General features: G+C 43.9%; 1 protein-coding gene and 1 long non-coding RNA gene across 4 annotated transcripts in view; both read right to left on the bottom strand.

Annotated features, from left to right (window-relative positions):
- Window positions 1–12,447, bottom strand: part of LOC309383178 — a 474,080-nt gene that overhangs the window by 93,953 nt on the left and 367,680 nt on the right. The window lies entirely within an intron of this gene.
- AGPAT1 (1-acylglycerol-3-phosphate O-acyltransferase 1) overlaps window positions 1–12,447 on the bottom strand; it is a 50,596-nt gene that overhangs the window by 34,840 nt on the left and 3,309 nt on the right. The gene's annotated exons all lie outside the window — the stretch shown is intronic.

The raw sequence follows: 12,447 nt of genomic DNA, 5'->3' as shown, positions 1-12,447 counted from the left end.
AGAAGGTCGCAAAAGGGGATCACGTGATCTGGGGACACAGCAATGGCCATAAGCATGAACCCATTGCCAAGCGTCTGAATTTGTCACTTTTTTTCACTGTAACTTCGTTGTTGTTGTTAGTTGTGAAATGGTGTCCAACGCATCGTGACCCCATGGGCAACGTTCCTCCAGGCCTTCCTATCCTCTACCATCCTCTGGAGTGTATTAAAGCTCAGGCCTACTGCTTCAGTGACTCCATCCAGCCACCTCGTTCTCTGTCGTCCCCTTCTTCTTTTGCCCTCTGTCTTTCCCAGCATCAGGCTCTTCTCCAGTGAGTCCTTCCTTCTCATTAGGTGGCCAAAGTATTTGAGTTTCACCTTCAGGATCTGGCCTTCTAAAGAGCAGTCAGGGTTGATCTCTAGGACTGACCTTGCAGTCCAAGGGACTCGCAGGAGTCTTCTCCAGCACCATAGTTCAAAGGCCTCCATTCTTTGGTGCTCAGCCTTCCTTATGGTCCAACCTTCACAGCCATACATTGCAACTGGGAAAACTATAGCCTTGACTATACACATTTTTTGGGGGGCAGGGTGATTTCTCTGCTTTTTAGTATGCTGTCTAGATTTGCCATAGCTTTCCTCCCCAGGAGCAAGCGTTTTTAAATTTCTTGGCTGCATCATCTGCGGTGATCTTGGAGCCCAGGAAAATAAAATCTATCACTACCTCCATTTCTTCCCCATCTGCTTGCCAGGAATTGAGAGGGCTGGATGTCATGATCTGAGTTTTCTTACTGTTGAGTTTCAAGCCAACTTTTGCACTCTCCTTCCTCTTTCGTTCCTCTTCGATTTCTGCCATTAGAGTGCTATCATCTGCAAATCTGAGGTTGTTGATATTTCTCCTGGCAATTCTCCCTGTAACTTTGAGCGGTCACTAAACGACTTTGTGAACTAATTGAACTGTTCTAAGTCGAGGACCGTCTCTTGAAAAAAGCTATGTTGCAGCAAGCGAGGTTATAGTAGAATGATGCTACAGCATGGGAACTAAGCCAGCGAAGGGAGACATTTTCATTTAAGGAATCCAATTCATTTAAATTCATGCAATCAGGTTGCCTTAAAGATGGGTGACAGCATGATTTATAATACAATGGGAAGGAAAATGAAACCTTCCATTCTCCTAACGCTCAGCAGAGGGGAGGGAGGGATTGTGGGAGTTCTAATCTTACACATAAGTAAAGACACCTGGTTGGGAGAGGCTGAATTAACATAACAGGCTCACTTTGGGGCCCAGCATTAGATTGCTGGCTTCTTGAATACCTGCAAGATGCGGCAGTATCAACCAGCAGGTGCCCGGCCCAGGTAGAGGGGGTGGCTTAGAAAAATGTGCTGAAGGAGCAGAGTTTTGAATTCACAGCCTTCTGGAGGACATCTGGACTAGGCTGTGTGGTTTCTCTGTGTCATATAATATATGTAGGTATGTGCGCAATTTTTGTAGTCATTTCTTCATTCATTTTGTATGCAGATTTTAACGTATGCAGATTAGGGTAATGTAAAGTCACAATAAAGTTATTCTAAGTCCCAAAGGTTCCTTTTTCAGGAGGCAACTGGACTTTCTGGTTTTTCTTTAAAGACTTCGCTTCGTATATCCAAGAAGCTTCTTCAGCTCTGAGCTAAAAATCTTTTGAAAGAGTTTTGTCCCATTTCACGACTTGCCACATTGATTAAGTGAATCCCGCACCGTGGGGGGTTCCGGATCCTGTTGCAACCGGTACACTGCAACGGGGCCGGGCGCCCACCATGTGCTCCGTGTGTGTGCGCAAATGCCCTGCTCGGCTCAAATAACAGTAAGGAGAGCAGGCGGGCCCTCCGAAGCACTGTACCGGAACGGTACCTGCTGCTCCCAGCAGACACCGGTACGCCCAAACCAGAGCATACCTGTCGTATCCCACCACTGATCCCTTAGTGAAGTGACACCGTCCTCCGCATTGACTTTGCTTGCTAGAAGGTTGCAACGGATGATCACATGACCCTGGGACACTGCCACTGTCATAAATATGAATCGGTTGTCAACCATCCAAAAGTAAATCATGTGATGGGGGGGGGGATGCTGCAATGGTCATAAGTGTGTCCGAAAAGTGTGGGTTTTTGTTTTTTTCCCCCAAGAGGCAACTGGATTTTCTGAGTTTTTTTTTTTCCTTCAAAGACATTTCGCTCCTCATCCAAGAAGTTTCTTCAAGCTCCGAAGAATGAATGGGTGAAGGGGAAGCTTCTTGGATGAGAAGCGAAACGTCTTCAAAAGAAAAACCAGAAAGTCCAGTTGCCTCCTGAACAAATTCATCTGTGAGACAACCATGTCCTGGAGGACTGAGAACCTCCGTAGACATTTAGTGATTATATATATGTATTTGTGTTACAACCCCTGGTATACCCAAATATGGGAGGGAGCTCACTACTCCCCCTTTCTGTCCTTCGGCTCATTACAGAGGACCATCCAGGCAGAAAACCATATTTTTATTTTTAATGTTGCCTTTTTATATTTGTGTTGTATTTGTGCTGATAAATAAATAAAGGGAGACTAGTATAGATCTATTTCAAGCTATTTAGCTCTCATCAGCTAGACATACCCTTACTGGGATTTGAACCTGGGCTGTATTGCATATTAGTTTTCTTCCTGGATGGTCCTCTGTAATGAGCTGAAGGACAGAAAGGGGGAGTAGTGAGCTCCCTCCCATATTTGGGCATACCAGGGGTTGTAACACATATACATACCTATTTCCCTGGCCTAGCTGATAAGGAAGAGAGCCTGTGGCTTAGTGGCAATTACATCGGCCTAATATGCAATACAGCCCTGGTCCAATTCCCAGTAAGGGTATGGCTAGCTGATGAGAGCTAAATAGCTTGAAATAGATCTATACTAGTCTCCCTTTATTTATTTATCAGCACAAATACAACATATACATACATACATACATACATACATACATACATACATACATACATCTTTACATACTCTAGAAAGTGTATCAGTTTGGTTACAAAAAGGCTTTCGTGCATCTCTTCCACAGTCAACAAACATAATTCATATTAACGCAAGTATTTTAACTCAGATATATTTATACATGTTACCATCATCATACCTCCATTTACATTTGTCTATAATTGTTTAAACGTCCTTCATCATAAAATATACCAAGATTTAATACATAACCACATACTGGCATTTCATTTACTATATTTATTTATATTTTGGTCATGTTTATGTAGCGTATATTGGAGGTGGACACCCTTTGAGAGCTGTGTGCAACGAAATTTCATTTTAATGTACGCCATTTAGCGTACATTTGAAGTGGAAATAAAGTTAATGTAAGTCTAAGTCTACACCTATGCTACACCTGCCTTTCCTTCCTGCCACTCACGTCACTTGGATGACTTCTACAGCGGCTGAGTGACCAGCGATGGACATATTTGCCTCAGGTGGTTTTGTGGCCCGCCAGCGGAGCTGTGCAGCAGATTCGGACAGTGAGGAGGTTGGGGAGGAACAGGGGCCAGTCCTGGAGTCTGGAGAAGGCTCTGACGAGGGCTCTGTGTCGGAGGCAGAGAGGGGACCAGAGCCGTTATGCCAGTTATTAGCTGCCTTTGGAGTCACATTATCAGTGGGGCAGAACAACAGCTGGAGCCTGTTCCCAATATGCGCATGCGCAGAGCTCCCAGGAGAAGGACAGTTAAGGAACAAGGGTCAACTTCGGAGTAAAGCCACAGGTGGATGGTGAATAGGGAGTAATAGAGGAGCGAAAGGGGAGTGGAGTTTGCAGGAGACAATTAGTTCATTCCTGCATTCTTGCCAAATATTGTGGCGTCTGAAAAATGTCGGCCTGGCCACTCTCCGAGCCTGATAAAGGTCGTTAATTGTGAACCCTCTTGAAAGACTATGGGAGAGGACAGGCTTTGCTGGAGAGGAATTCACTGTAAATTAAATAAAAAGGGGTTTATCGGGACGAGGACTCGGCTTCGTGCCCAGGTCAGAACAGGTGAATTAAGTTCTCCAAAGTTACGACTCGGCCCTGTCATCACCACATGCTCCCCCTATTGTTAACCAATAGTCCTCGTTTCACAACTGTCGTTGCTTAGCAACGGTTTGCAGTGACGATGACAACAAACTAACCGCCGTACAACCAACTCTCGCATTTGCAACTTTCCAGGACCATAAAGCAAAGGAAAGATCGTAAGCACCGTGGCCGTTTCACTGACGCAATGCTTTGCTTAATGACCGATTTGCCGAGTCCCAATCGTGGTTGTTAAATGAGGACTATCCGTACTAAGGAGGAACGTATGGGTAGTCCTCGACTTGCAACAGTTTTTTTTAGTGACTGTTCACTAAAAGTGACTTATGACCGTTTTTCACACTTATGACCGTCGCCCATGGTCACGAAATCAAAATTCAGACACTTACCAACTGACTCATGATGGTTGCTGTGTCCACTTTTGTGACCATCTGAGAAGCAAAATTAATGGGGAAGCGAGATTCACTTAACAACCATTACTAACCTCACAACAGCAGCGACCCACTTAACAACCGTGGCAAGAAAAGTCGTAAACAGGGGCCAAAACTCACTTAGCAAATGCTTAACAGCAGAAATTTTTGGGCTCAAGATGGTCGTAAGTTGAGGACTCCTTGTATTGCCTCACATCCTAAGTGCCTAAAGCTAAATCAAAGGCCCTCTCAATTCCTCTCTCCTGAAACCTAATAATATAAGAATTAAAAAGATTCGGTGGAACCGGGAGATCTATACAGACAGTCCTCGACTTATGACAGCTCACTTAGTGACCGTTTCAAGTTACAACAGTGCCTAAAAAGTGACTTATGACCATTTCCCACACTTACGACCATTGCAGCATCCCCACGATCACAATTTAAATTTGGATGTCTGACAACCGATTCGCATTTACGACTGTTGCAGTGTCCAGGGAAAGGGGGGGTGCTCATGTGATCCCCTTCTGCGACCTTCTGACCAGCAAAGCCAAGGGGGAAACCAGATTCACTTTAACAACTGTGTGACGAATTGAACAATTGCAGTGATCCACTTCACAAAAAACGTGGCAAGAAAAATCGTAAAATGGGGCGAGGATCACCGAACGGATCATCAACCACATAAATTTGGGGTCCACTTGTAGTCGTAAGTCGAGGACTACCTGTACTATTGGTCCCATCACAGGGAAAACATCATTTGGCCAGGCCTCCACATCCTTCATCTCGTGTAAAGGATACTAAGGCACCTCTTGGCAGATTCAAATTCGGCGGGTCAAAAATAAAAGCCCAGGAAATGGATTTCAGGCTATTTTAGTGCCAAGTCATGTTGAGCTTCCAGTTGCAAATAGCAGGAAATGTATCCTATTTATTTCTGGGGTTCTGGGTATTCCAATTGCAGCATAACCGTTTTCCCCTTTTACCCCTTGGATTAGAACAAAAACGCAAATTCCTCCGAAAGCAAGCAGTCCTCGACTTACAAACAGTTCGTTTAATGACCGTTCAAAATTACAGCGGTACTGAAAAAGGTGACTTTTTTTAGACTTACGAACAGCATCCCCAGGGTCAGGGGATCGGAATCAACTGGTTCAAATTTATGTGTGGGGGTGTGTGTGTGTGTGTGCCCTGTGATCCCCTTTGGTAATAATAATTAATAATAATTTATTAAATTTCTAGACCGCCCCTTCTCCCCGGGTGATCTTCTGACCAGCAAAGTCAACGGGGAAGCCAGATTCACTTAACAACCAGGTGTCTAGCTTAACAACTGCAGGGATTCCCGTAACAATTGTGGCAAGAAAGGTTGTAAACTGGGGCAAAACTCACTGAACAAAGGTCTCGCTTAGCAACAAAAATGTTGGGCTCAATTGTGATCGTAAGTCGAGGACTACCTGCACACACACACACACACACACACACACAAATCCCAGAACCAGATATTTTTAACAACTGTGGCGAGAAAGGTCATAAAATGGGGGGGGGGGGGAAACTCACTCGACAAATGTCTCACTTAACGACAGAAATGTTGAGCTCAGTTGGGGTCATTAAAAGCCGAGATCTACCTGTATTGGAACGGTATCCTTTTCCAGCATTCTCAGCTGGAAAAGATGGGATTTTGTAATCCTCACAAAAGTCACAGCGGTGGGTAGGTGGGTAGAAAGGCTTGCCAGAGTGCTGGTCTCGTTGCAGATAAGGGGACATTATTTTTAAGCCGACATACTTACAACTGCTCTGCGCTGAACAAGCTTAGATACTGAAGTCAACATTCTCACAGCCCCCCCCGCCCCCCGATCAGCGCTAAACTTAATTGGTTAACAAATAAATACTATATAGAAAATGCTACAAGTTTAGCCATGGCTTTTGATTCTCGGAGCTGGGAATTTCCAAATTTTAAACCTTTTATTAGAGTTTTTTTTTAAAAAAAATATTTTTATTCTCTTATATATAGTTACAAGTATACACTCACATAGTTATAATTCTTATTTATCTTGATCACTTTTACGTATTTGTTTTCCCATATAAAACGTTAAAATAGACATTCGGAGTTGCTTTGATTACCATCCCGTACACCTGTTTTGTATTATCACCACCCTATTTTTTTCTTTTCTTTTCAACTTCCCCCCTTCTTTACTTTCTTCTTCCCTTGCCTCTCCCTTACTCCTTTCCTCTTCCTCCCCCTACCCTCTCTCCTTCTCTTTCTATCCCTTCCCTCCATTGTAAGGTAAGATACGAAATACAGAAGTAAATAGGAAGGAAAGTAATGCAACCGGTTTTTGTATGTTTTTGTCTCCGGGCCCTTAATGATCTTAACTCCTGTTCTTTACACTTTTTTCCAAAGTCTCAACATCTTTTTCGTGATGTGGTGACCAAAACGGGATGCAGTAGTCTAAGTGTGGCTTTACCAGTTCCACATTCATGAGCCTGGCATTCCGTAGTTCATGCTCAGGAAATGGATTACAGAGATAAAAGCATACCGAAGCTGACAGGTAATTTTATGTGGGAAAGAATTGCGCTGAGGAAGCTAGAAACATGCATATCAGCAACATCTCTACTCAAATTAGGAAGACGAGTCAACTTGCCCTTCCTGCAGAAAACTGCTTGGATATCCCTTGGTACCATGTGTTTCCCCGAAAATAAGACAGGGTCTTATTTTCTTTTGACACCCCACCCCCAAATAAGCACTTAATACAATACAATACAATAGTAGAGTTGGAATGGACCTTGGACGTCTTCTAGTCCAACCCCCTGCCTAGGCAGGAAACCCTATACCGTTTCAGACAAATGGCTATCCAACATCTTCTTAAAGACTTCCAGTGTTGGGACATTCACAACTTCTGTAGGCATTTTCTGTTCCACTGAATAATTGTTCTAACTGTCAGGAAGTTTCTCCTCAGTTCTAAGTTGCTTCTCTCCTTGATTAGTTTCCACCCATTGCTTCTTGTTCTACCCTCAGGTGCCTTGGAGAATAGTTTGACTCCCTCTTCTTTGTGGCAACTCCTGAGATATTGGAACACTGCTATCATGTCTCCCCTAGTCCTTCTTTCTCTTAAGCTAGACATACCCAGTTCCTGCAACCGTTCTTCATGTTTTAGTCTCCAGTCCCCTAATCCTCTTTGTTGCTCTTCTCTGCACTCTTTCTAGAGTCTCCACATCTTTTCTACATCGTGGTGACCAAAACTGAATGCAGTATTCCAAGTGTGGCCTTACCAAGGCCTTATAAAGTGGTATTAACACTTCACGTGATCTTGATCCTATCCCTCTGTTGATGCAGCCTAGGACTGTGTTGGCTTTTTTGGCAGCTGCTGCACACTGCTGGCTCATATTTAAATGGTTGTCCACTAGGACTCCAAGATCCCTTTCACAGTTACTACTACTGAGCAAGGTACCACCTATATTGTACCTGTGCATTTCGTTTTTGTTGTCTAATTTTCTTGGCCTTATTTTCGGGAAGGTCTTATTATTTTTGAGGTGCAGGAGGTGGCGAGCGTGGTCACCTCGTGGCTGCTGCTGTGTTGCAATATTTTCAGGAAGGGCTTGTTTTGGGGGAGGGTTTACTTTAGTGAATGCGCTCAAAAGCCCAATTGGGCTTATTATCTGGGGAGGTCTTATTTTCAGGGAAACAGGCTATCATCTTGAGGGGCAAAAGATGGGGTGACAGAGAGAAACCTCAACCACTTGCCTTCAGGTTAATGCATAGGTTGACATAATATTGCATTATATGACATGAAAACTATGTCCCAATATCTAAGGAGCTGCCACAAAGAAGAGGGTGTCAACCTATTCTCCAAAGCACTTGCAGGCAAGATAAGAAACAATGGTTAGAAACCTATGAAGGAGAGATACAACCTAGAAGTAAGGAGAAACTTCCCAACAGTGAGAACAATCAACCAATGGAACTGCTTGCCTTCAGAGGTTGTGGCTGGTCCATCACTGGAGGTTTTTAAGAAGACACTGGACAGCCATTTATCAGAAAGGGTATAAGGTCTCCTGCTAGAACAGGGGGTTGGGCTAGAAGACCTCCAACATCCATTCCAACTCTATTCTGTTGCCTTCTGTTCTGTTCTCCTCTACTCCAGTGTTTCCCAACGACTTTAAGCTGGCGTGGACTTCAACTTCCAGATTTTCTGGGAGTTGAAGTCCATGCAGCTTAAAGTGGCCAAGATTGAGAAACTTTTCTACTCTACTTGGTGGTTCTGCAACCCAACAAGAGAGACCCAGACTTCAGAGGATAATTAGAACTACAGAAAAAACAATTACTACCAACCTGCCTTCCATTGAGGACCTGTACACTGCACGAATCAAAAAGAAGGCCGTGAAAATATCTACAGACCCTCTCACACCCTGGACATAAATTGTTTCAACTCCTACCCTCAAAACGACTGTATAGAGCACTGCACACCAAGACAACTGGACACAAGGACAGTTATTTCCCCGAACGCCATCACTCTGCTAAACAAATAATTCCCTCACCACTGTCAAATTATTTACTAAGTCTGCATTACTATTACTATTAGTCCTCTCATCGTTCCTATCATCCATCTCCTCCCACTCATGACCGTAACTCTGTGGTTGTATCTTTACGATTTATATTGATATTGTTTCCTGATTGCTTATTTGTACCCTATGACTATCATTAAGTGTGGTACCTTATGATTCTTGACGAATGTATCTTTTCTTTTATGTACACTGAGAGCTTATGCACCAAAGACAAATCCCTTGTGTGTCCAATCACACATGGCCAATAAAGAATCTATTCTATTCCATTCCATTCCATTCTATTCTGTTCTATTCTATTCCATTCTACTCTAAACACCATAGCTATATTGGGAAGAAGCAAGAACCTCATCAAACATGTCAATTGCAGGGGACCCCAACCTGTGGGCCACAGCCCACTACTGGGCCATTGCTTATTCATAACAGAGTCTCGCTCGTGTGAGTGTTGCATTTGCTCGTGGTGCGAGTAACGGATGCTCGCCTGCCCCTCCCACAAAACCATCTGCTCTTCCCCCTGCCCGCCCCCCCAGCTCCAGGCCACCAACCCTGGAACTCTGGTCCACTGAACCAGTAATGTTTATCCCCGATCCACTGTCAACGTGCCAATTAGCTCCAGGAGCGGTATGGAAGTTATTCAATGAAGTCATCAATTCTCTCCAGAGGGATAGAGAAATCAGAAAGAGATTTCATCTCGGTGATTAACAGGAAAGGGAGTGAGAAAGGACAGCCAGTCATTTCATGTAAATGTCATTTACCTTAACGAAATATTAATAGGACTCCCTACATATGGGGTAAATTATACCCTTTCGTCACATTAACAATTAAAACAAGACAATAACTCCAGGAGAAATTCTGGGGGTTACACCCATACTGTTTAAAGGGCTTGTGTGAAATCAGCATCACCTAGTATGCCCTTCCAACCCAGGACTTTAAACTGCTAAGTAGAAAAACAACGGATATACAAGTAGTCGTACAAGCATTCATTTAGTGACCGCTTGAGATTACAATCCCACTGGGAAAAAAAGGACTTACGGTCAATCCTAACACTTACAACCATTGCAGTCATGGGGGACAGGTTCAAAATTCAGACGCTTGGCAACCAGCATGTGTTTAGGACAGAGTTCATTAACCTGCGGCTCCGGAGCTGCATGTGGCTCTTTTATCCCTCTGCTGCAGCTCCCTGTCGTCAGTCGGCTACACAATTGACAGGGCTTTCCGTTAGGACAGGTAGAGGAAAAAGAGCTCTGCGCTAGGAGGAGACTCTATGGTGGGGGAACCGGATTTCCGGTTGGCTTCAGAATTGAATGGCCGGGGGGGGAGGGAAGGGGCTTCCGGTTAGGACCTTTGTGGCTCTTTGAGTGTTTAAGGTTGCTGATCCCTGGTTTAGGACAGCTGCAGCTTCCCCGGATCGTGTCATCCCCGTTTGTGACCTTCCCAGCTGGCTTCCAACAAGCAAAGTCAACGGGGGAATCTGGACCCGCTTTAATGACCACATGACTCACAGCCGTATGGCTGTGAAAGTTGGACTTTAAGGAAGGCTGAGCGCCAAAGAATTGAGAGTAAGGTTCTACATTTAGGCAACAAAAACGAAATGCACAGGTACAGTATAGGTGGTACCTTGCTCAACAGGAGTAACTGTGAGAGGGATCTTGGAGTCCTAGTGGACAACCCTTTAAATATGAGCCAGCAGTGTGCAGCAGCTGCCAAAAAAGCCAACACAGTTCTAGGCTGCATCAACAGAGGGACAGAATCAAGATCACGTGAAGTGTTAATACCACTTTATAATGCCTTGGTAAGGCCACACTTGGAATACTGCATCCAGTTTTGGTCAGCACGATGTAGAAAAGATGCGGAGACTCTGGAAAGAGTGCAGAGAAGAGCAACAAAGATGATTAGGGGACTGGACGCTAAAACATGAAGAACGGTTGCAGGAACTGGGTATGTCTAGTTTAATGAAAAGAAGGACTAGGGGAGACATGATAGCAGTATTCCAATATCTCAGGGGTTGCCACAATGAAGTGGGAGTCAAACTATTCTCCAAGGCACCTGAGGGCAGAACAAGAAGCAATGGGTGGAAACTAATCAAGGAGAGAAGCAACTTAGGAGAAATTTCCTGACAGTTAGAACAATTAATCAGTGGAACAGCTTGCCTCCAGAAGTTGTGAATGCCCCAACACTGGAAGTCTTTAAGATGTTGGATAGCCATTTGTCTGAAACGGTATAGGGTTTCCTGCCTAGGCAGGGGGTTGGACTAGAAGACATCCAAGGTCCCTTCCAACTCTGCTATTGTATTGTATTGAGGCCTTTGAACACTGGTGCTGGAGAAGACTCCTGCGAGTCCCTTGGACTGCAAGGCGATCCAACCGGTCATTCCTAGAGGAGATCAACCCTGACTGCTCTTTAGAAGGCCAGATCCTGAAGATGAAACTCAAATACGTTGGCCACCTAATGAGAAGGAGGGACTCACTGGAGAAGAGCCTAATGCTAGGAAAGATGGAGGGCAAAAGAAGAAGGGGATGACAGAGAATGAGGTGGCTGGATGGAGTCACTGAAGCAGTAGGCCTGAGCTTAAATAAACTTAAAAAGGATGATAGAGGACATGGGGTCGCAATGGGTCGGACATGACTTCGCAACTAACAACGACACTACTCTTTCAGAAAACTACCAGAAGCAAAACCCAGTTCCCACCATTACAGGGATGAAAGGTTGTGAACTTTTTACAACTATCCATGATCCAGAGTCCTGTGACGCGCGCTTCACTTAAGCTGTAATAATTGAGGTTCCAAAATGTAATATCTCCTCCTACTTCGGTCATTCTACCTCTCTATTTGTGTGTGTTGGGATCATTGTGTGACCTGGTTACCTATTCTTTTTCCAAACACAGTGAATGTTTGCTTAACATGCTCAATAAGGACATGGAATACTGCTTTTATTTGTTAATTGTATCTCCATCTATTGATTCTGAACCAGTCACTTAGGTAACACTCTGATCTCATTCCAGATTACAGATCATCTGATAAGGTTCAGAAACATTTCATCATCTCTTGTAGCTTACTAAGAGGAATAGAAATGGCAAGGATAGCTTCATAGGCCACCATTTAAATTAATAACTAAGTTTTGATAAAGGAACAATATACTGACCTACCGTTTGCTCATTCGTAATTTAAAAACCCATGTTTGGCTCAGCTAACAAACTACATTAAAACGGTTTATAAATCACATACTCAGCCATATCCAAGCAAACCCCATTATGGTTTAAAAGCTATATTAAGTATTGCATGCTGTGAGAATCCCGTCTATTATGGTTTATTCATCAGAACTTAATTAAAAATGACTGATCGCAATGCACGAATATAATCAAGTTGTCTAATCGAGAAGAGCATTTAGAGCAATTGGGCATAGTCAGCTCTGCACAAATTTGAATTACAATCTTGTAAACTTGCTGAAGAGGTTTTGCCC

Source organism: Natrix helvetica (assembly GCF_964273705.1).
Source record: "Natrix helvetica genome assembly, chromosome: 1".
Taxonomy (NCBI): Eukaryota; Metazoa; Chordata; class Lepidosauria; order Squamata; family Natricidae; genus Natrix; species Natrix helvetica.
Note: the sequence above shows the minus strand (reverse complement) of the source record. Positions and strands in the feature narration are given on the sequence as shown.